Genomic DNA, 8,712 nt, shown 5'->3' with positions numbered 1-8,712 from the left:
CCTCAACTAAGACTAGGTGCAGTCAAAAAAAAAAAAAAGCTTTATTAGGAAAACTGTAAAATTCAATGAAGTACTTGCTTCCTCTCTTTGAGTCATGGAGAGAACTGTTAGGGAAAGGGACATGAGGTCCTCATAAAACAAAGGGAAGTAACTTTGGAGAGTGACATTTGGAGTAGAGGATTCATCCCTTGAGGATTTTGGGGGGTGAAATTTCCATTGATAAATATGAGACAGACACTGGAAGAAGCTTGAGTCTTGGAAATAAGGAGAGGAATGAAAGCTAACTATTGCCTTTCTGCTGTGGGACTCACCTACTGCTTTATTCAGCAGCAACTTCCTAAGGAACACCTGTCCTGTGCTTGGTATGGAGGTAGGTAGTGGGGTTTCAAAAGTCAAGAAAACATATCCAATCAAGGCTTTGCCATCACAGAGCTTACTGACCAACTGGGATGCAAGTAATTGCTCATCACTATACTGAAGCTGACAAATGTCTGGAGAGAGGAAATACTGGGGACATGGAAGAATATATGCACGCATATTAAGTCACTTCAGTTGTGTCCGACTCTGTGACCCTATGGAATCACATAGGGTCACATAGCCTGTCGGGCTCCTCTGACATGGGATTCTCCAAGCAAGAATGCTAGAGTGGGTTGCCACACCATCCTCCAGGGGATCTTCCCGACCCAGGGATCAAATCTTCATCTCTTGTGTCTCTTGCATTGGCAGGCAGGGATTTTTTTGTTTGTTTGTTTTTGTTTTTTACCACTAGAGCTATCTGGGAAGCCCAGAAGAACATATAAGACAGGTTATTTCTTTTTTGTTGAAGTTATATTTATAGTATATAAGGACTGGCTTGAGAGCTGGAAAAAAAATACAGGGTAATATATAGAGTTATTTTTATGGATTCCTAGTGTTTAGAACTGAAGTTCATGCTTACTTACATATGCAAGGAAAGAAGACAAGATTTGAAGACAAAATAATAAATATAAGACCCAATTCTGCCACTTAACTAGGGAGTAAACTTGAACAAGGTCATGTATGGATGTGAGAGTTGGACTGTGAAGAAAGCTGAGTGCCGAAAAATTGATGCTTTGGAACTGTGGTGTTGGAGAAGACTCTAGAGAGTCCCCTGGACTGCAAGGAGATCCAACCAGTCCATCCTAAAGGAAATCAGTCCTGGGTGTTCATTGGAAGGACTCATGCTGAAGCTGAAACTCCAATACTTTGGCCACCTCATGTGAAGAGTTGACTCATTGGAAAAGACTCTGATGCTGGGAGGGATTGGGGGCAGGAAGGGAAGGGGATGACACAGGATGAGATGGCTGGATGGCATCACCGACTCGATGGACATGAGTCTGAGTAAACTCCGGGAGCTGGTGATGGACAGGGAAGCCTGGCGTGCTGTGATTCATGGGGTGGCAAAGAGTTGGACACGGCTGAGCGACTGAACTGAACTGAACTGAACCTTGAATAAATCACATCACCTCTCTGAACTTGAGTTTCTTTGCAAAATGTAAGCACCGGTACCTAACTTAAACAGATTCCAAGGGCTGTGAGAGAGGCTCAATTAAGACAATAAAAGGGGAAACATACTTTGCAAACCAACAAGACCTGTGTGGATTTTGTTATTATTAATAGTATTGTTGCTATGTGAACAAGTCTCGGACTGAGCAGGTTCAGACTAGTATTAATTTATATGACTGAACAAATGGGTGGCTCTGGTCTGCTACTTCCAAAAGCTCCCTGAATTTCTATACCAAAGTTTCCCTTGTTTTTATAGTTTGGTCTTCTCTTGCCCAAAAGGATGAAATTTAGAAGAAAACTGAAATAGTTGCTTTTAGACTCTGTTTGGGACTCTTTGGAGATGCAATTTCCATAGGTAAACCTAAGACAGGCACTAAAACGGACTTGTGTCTGTTTAGGGCTGGTAGTGAACTTTGGCAGTGCTCTGCCCAAACCCTTATCCCAAATCCCACCCCCAACCCTTCTTACCTGTTCTGTGTGCCCCTGTGCAATCTGTGTCTCTTCCATCTTGTATCCGTAACCTTCTTACAGAACAGCCTTTGACTACTGGAGCTGCTTTTCCCTGAAAGCACAGAAATCAGAATTGCATGGTTGCTTACAATTCAAACAATGTCCCTACCTCCAAATAGGAGCAATTCAAAGACAAGGATGGACTCACTCAGGACTCTGAAAGCTCAATTCCTCCCCTAGAGTTCAAACAGAGCTCATCTACTTTCTTAACTGAGGCTGAGACTGTCCTTAAAATTTCACCCTTGTTTGGCTTGTTCTTCTTGCCAAATTCTCCCCATCTCCTATTGTCCAATTTTCCCTGTTTCTCTTTGGAGCATTTTCTTAATACATGATCCTCCTTTCTGTGTCTGCTTCTGGGAACCTGACCTCAGGCAAATCCCCTTAATTTTGAGAAGCTAAGATATACATACTCTAAGCAAGTGGCTAAGGAACCCCAGCATGGATTTGTCTAAGTAAGTGGGAGAAAAACGACTGTGGAATAGAGACAATTATTTTGGCAACAAAAGAGGCATTATCTCAAAAGTTTTCCCTTTGAAGATTGTATTGAATAAACTCTGCTGCTGCTAAGTCGCTTCATTCGGGCCCGACTCTGCACGACCTCATAGACAGCAGCCTACCAGGCTCCGCCGTCCCTGGGATTCTCCAAGCAAGAACGCTGGAGTGGGTTGAATAAACTCTAGTGGTAATAAATGTATTCAGCAGTAATTGAATTATGCCTCTGCAATATTTACTGTAACAGGTACTGGGGGCATATAAGACATGGTATTTTAGACTAGAAGAGGAGACATATTACTTGACAATAAAAAGACTGGAGTTTTATACTGTACTTAAAAATTAATAACCATTGTCTTTATAATTTATAAAGTGTGAAAAAACTTGCATTTGTTGAATGTAGATAACTTTATACATAATCACATTTAATTCTCAACACAACCATGTGAAGCAATCATTCTCACTTGAAGATGAGGTGAATAATGTAAGATTAATACAATAATTTATGCACGAATACACATAGAATACATGACTGATGTGCTGCAACTTAGCGTACTTCAAATCCTGTGCTTATTGTACTATGCTGTGGAGTTTCCTAAATAGGATACAAGACAGGAGACACTCAAAAACAAACATGCAAATGACAACAATCTTTTCCCAAGTGATTTAAGAAGCTATTGGATGAGAGGAGATTTATATTTTAGTTCTGGTAAATTGGATGAAGCAATCTTTTCACATTTATATGTACTGCACTTAACACAGAGACGTATGCATAACTTTCAGAATTCTCTTAGTAGTATTTAGTGTTTTTGTTGCCTTTTTTTAGTGTCTGGAAATCTCAGTCCCCTGTATCACTCCTATTCTTAAGCAAAGATCCTGGGTGAACCGACATATACAGTAAGTTGTGTGAATACAGGATATGGCTTTCATTCTCAACCTAGAAAAGTGAAATGACTGTTACTGTTACTAGAGTTGAAGATAGAATTAGATCCAAATCTCAACCTACTAGTTATGTGATCTTGTGTGAGTGTAACTTTGTGATCCTGAGATTTCACCGTGGGAACAAAGCTAGTGGAGGTGATGGAATTCCAGTTGAGCTATTTCAAATCCTGAAAGATGACGATGTGAAAGTGCTGCACTCAATATGCCAGCAAATATGGAAAACCCAGCAGTGGCCACAGGACTGGAAAAGGTCAGTTTTCATTCCAATCCCAAAGAAAGGCAATGCCAAAGAATGCTCAAACTACCACACAATTGCACTCATCTCATACACTAGGAAAAGGAGTACATCAAGGCTGAATATTGTCACCCTTCTTATTCAACTTATATGCAGAGTACATCATGAGAAACGCTGGGCTGGAGGAAGCACAAGCTGGAATCAAGATTGCTGGGAGAAATATCAATAACCTCAGATATGCAGATGATACCACCCTTATGACAGAAAGTGAAGAAGAACTAAAGAGCCTCTTGATAAAAGTGAAAGAGGAGAGTGAAAAAGTTGGCTTAAAGCTCAACATTCAGAAAACTAAGATCATGGCATCTGTTCTCATCACTTCACGGCAAATAGATGGGCAACAGTGGAAACAGTGGCTGACTTTATTTTTCTGGGCTCCAAAATCACTGCAGAGGGTGATTGCAGCAATAAAATTAAAAGACGCTTACTCCTTGGAAGGAAAGTTATGACCAACCTAGACAGCATATTAAAAAGCAGAGACAGTACTTTGCCAACAAAGGTCTGTCTAGTCAAAGCTATGGTTTTTCCAGTAGTCATGTATGGATGTGAGAGCTGGACTATAAAGAAAGCTAGAATTGATGCTTTTGAACTGTGGTGTTGCTGAAGACTGTTGAGAGTCCCTTGGACTGCAAGGAGATCCAACCAGTCCATCCTAAAGGAGATCAGTCCTGGGTGTTCATTGGAAGGAATGATGTTGAAGCTGAAACTCCAATACCTTGGCCACGTGATGTGAAGAGCTGACTCATTGGAAAAGACCCTGATGCTGGGAGGGATTGAGGGCAGGAGGAGAAGGGGGCAACAGAGGATAAGATGGTTGAATGGCATCATTGACTCGATGGACATGGGTTTGGGTGGACTCCAGGAGTTGGTGATGGACAGGGAGGCCTGGCATGCTGTGGTTCATGGGGTTACAAAGAGTTGGACATGACTGAGTGACTGAGCTGAACTGAACTGAACTGAAAAAGGGATGATTGAATTCTCAGAAGTTATCACAATTAAGTTAGAATATATGTATGTCAGTTAAGAGAAGCAAGAGAATATATATTAAGTGAATAGGAAGAATGTATATTGAACTAATGCTTATTATTTATCCCATCCTTAATTCCTCATGAATCTCAGAAATGGGTATTAAGTCAGAGTTATCTGTGTTCTGGTTCAAAGAAAAGATGGTTTTCCTTGAGAGACAGACAAGATCATGGGGAAGTTCAGAAGAGGGTAAGGTGATTCCTACTGGAATCATTACCCCTTGGGAAGGCAGGTTTTATGTAAGATTTGGCTGAAACTTGGTGTTTAGACAGTCTCTGTGTCAGGTGCGGGCACCTTCTAATCCATCAGATAGTTACAGCACAAAAGATATGGCAAACAAGCTGGCTATTTTTTTTTTAAAGGGAATTTGAGAGACTATATTTTTAAGCAATTGAAACAGACACTCAAAATCTATACATTCACAAAAACAAAAGTGGGTTTCTTTAGATATTTTTTTCAGATGTTTATATTTTCAGTAGTAATTTTACAGAGATAAAGTCTAACAACAACAACAAAAGAAAAACTCTGCTCCTTTGTCCACTGAATAAAGGCCAAATGCAACAAAGAGGCAAAAGGCATCTTTCAGCATCCTTGAAGTTAAAGCCCTTTGTGTATTTTCTAGATTTGTTGGAGAAAAAAGAAAAACCAAAACCTACTGAATCAAGACAAGGGATGAGTGTAGCTTGTTTACTCCTGAGCCTGTGATGTACCAGTGTCACTTCTTATTTAATAATCCATATAGAGAAACAGTTTCTCTTTGTTCTCTTCTCTTCCCCTCCAAAGAGCCTCAGACCATGCCCTGAGAAGGCGATTACCAGACCTTGTCTTTGATTCATCTGAAAGGCTGTAATTGGGCAACTTCAATCCCCATTTAAAATCTTTCTGTGGTACTTGGAGGCCCACTTCTTCACAAAGGTTTCTGTTAACTCTTTCCTAAGAGAGGGTCTTCTCACCACCACCACCGAATGACGGGCTGTCTACATTTGGGTGTTTGGAAAAAACCAGTGTTAAGAACACTTTACAGTCTTGACTCTCACATCCATAATTTAATTTTCTCTGCAACACAACACTAATGTGAGTCAGAGCAAGCATTTTGCTGCCTATGCTTTACAAGATTAGTAAAAGAGAAGAAATAACCTCGAAGCAGGAATCCTGTTTTTAACTCAAGGTTTTAACTTGCCCTCATCCTTATTTCAACAGACATCCAACTCACAAAACAGATTAATAATAATAATCAAAGCCTCTCTAACTGTGAGATTGGTCAAGGATAAAGAAGCAGAACTTCTCTCCCTTATAATCTCTCCTTTCTTGGTGAGAATGAAGAAAGAAATAATGCTGTTAAGCCATCAGATTCTCACTGACAGGGTTCTCTTGCCATTCATCCACCTTTCTTCTCCCCTTACATCTCTTCATTGTTCATTTTCCTAAATGTTCCTTCCTCTCTCTTCATTTTAGAAGATAACAAAGACTGTCAATCACCCAGTGCTGTTCTGATGCCCTCCTGGTAGTTAGTAATTACATTATTTACACTACCTTCAACAGAGCCCAATATACTTTTTTATAGGTCTTTCCCCGGAATCACTCTCCTTTTATTTTTGTTTTGTAAATCGCATTGTTCCTGGGACCCCAACCTTCAAGGCATAATTAATTCTAGTATCATGTACATTGTCAGAATGGCTTTGACAGTCATGCAAACACACAGAATATTCCAGGCACACTCCCTTCCCAATCCACATACACTTCCATAGAAGTCTCAATTTTATCTGAAGCCTTAGGTAAGTACCCCATGGGGAACACACGCCTGCTTCTGTTTTGATACATTTTTCAGATAACAGTAAGCACTGCTCACACCGGGAGGTCTTTAAGAAATGCTCAGGACAGCAGGGTTCAAGTGACTGTCAGCCAGACATGCATTTTTTTGGAGCAGGAGAATCAACTTGATATGTTATTCAAAGTAGTATGTGAGGAAGCTTATTCAGCTCAGCATAATCACTGGCTGTTTACTGGGACTGGGATAACTAGTACCATTAGTGGGAAAACCAGCATCATTCAATTTTTAGAGTATTATAATGGAAGTCATTTTGTATATAGGTATATATAATTTCAGTTCTCTTTCTAAAAGATACAACAGTAAATAATAAACAAAAAAGCAGGTGTCTAGGGGGGATATTGAAAGATAAATCTTTTAAAGTTTCTGAAATACCATTAACTAAATAATATCTATCTAGTTGTCTATGACATAGTATACACATCTCCAAAGCTAGTCACTGACACTCACTCATGCATATAACACTTTTTTAAAATTGAGATTTAGTTGACTTATATTATTTTCAGGTGCACAAGAGTGATTTTATAGGTTATACTCCATTTATAGTTATTATATAATACTGGCTATATTTTATATTAGTGATAATGTACAGTATTTGCCTTTCTCTGATTTATTTAACTAAGCATAATATCCTCCAAGTCCACCCACATTGCTACAAATGGCAATTTTATTTTTATATGACTGAGTAGTATTCCATTACATATATATGTATGTATATGCCACAGCTTTTTTATCCATTCATCTGTTGATGGACACTTAGGTTGCTTCCATATCTTGCTAATTTTTTTTTTTTTTTACCTAAATGAGGTAGTTCTACAATTTATAAATATTCAATATTTGGAAAATAACTATAATGTGTACTCTTGTTATTCTTAAATCATTATTATTCTTACAGCTTCTAGTTTAGAAAGATATTCACCAATCCTTTTACATATTAATTTCTTTCAATAAAATAAAATAAAATAAATTGCCTTGGTCAGTCTTTAAAGAGCTTTTAACTTGAACTTAAGGGGCTTTCACACGCAACTTGTATTGAATGTCCACTGTTTATTATGAGTGTTAGATAATCATATTAAGTCATCTTCTTTTAACAAGAACAAAAAAATTGGGACAATTAAATTCTGTATTTGAAAAATGGGGATAGGGATACTTGAAATGTTGAATCTTGCTTAAGATCTTGTAGCTAGTAAGATAATGATGAAGGATTTTAACCCAAATCTGCCTAACCATAGATTCCAAGATATTTTTCTTTTAAGATTTCTGACAATGTTCTAAACTGGAATTATAGATATTTAGATCACTAAGTTTCTCAGTTGGTTACGCAGGTGGAAACAATCTCCCAGAAAAAAAATTTTGAGATGAAAACACTGCGTCAGATTTAAATTTAAGATAAAGATGGTTGAATACTGGAGGCCATGCTAACCAGGATGTTTTTTTCTGAGACCTTGTATCAGAATCTACAAAACACCTCCAACAAAAATATTGGGGAAAGTGGCCTAAAAAGAATGTCTTGTCAGCCCTGTGTAATTGCTTATGGTATTTCCAAGATTGCTTTTACTAATCCAGAGTTTCATCAGCTAAATTCTTTAATTTTCCAAACTGGAGAAAGGGACAGTTAAACAATCTGTTCACATAATCGTACGCAAAGGGTCAAAGGAAGTAATAACACTGACCGCTGCTCTGTACTTTTGTTTAGGCTGCTTGTGATCTGTCTATTCACAAGCTATACTAGTGTTTTAGAATAGAAATGGAAATTCTGCATTCAAAGTCAGTACTGTAAATTATCAACAAAATAGAGTCTCCTGAACAAGAGGTTCTTCATTTATGGCAAATAACTATGGCCCATCCTCTGGATTAGACAGACATCCATTTCCAATGACAGTGGGCAAATAAAGAGAGCTGCACATGCTTCCACTCACAGCAGGGTGAGAAGCATTGACCTTGGTCGGCTGTGTCACCAGAAGACTGAGGAGCAAATTGCTGAAAGAGACTGGAAATCACAGTGAATCTACTACCCTTCCCGTCATGCCAGGTATCTCTGTCAGGATACGCTATAGAATGCCATTAGCAGAACAACAGGGAGATGGAAGTTAACAGC

Source organism: Dama dama, chromosome 4 (assembly GCF_033118175.1).
Source record: "Dama dama isolate Ldn47 chromosome 4, ASM3311817v1, whole genome shotgun sequence".
Taxonomy (NCBI): Eukaryota; Metazoa; Chordata; class Mammalia; order Artiodactyla; family Cervidae; genus Dama; species Dama dama.
Note: the sequence above shows the minus strand (reverse complement) of the source record.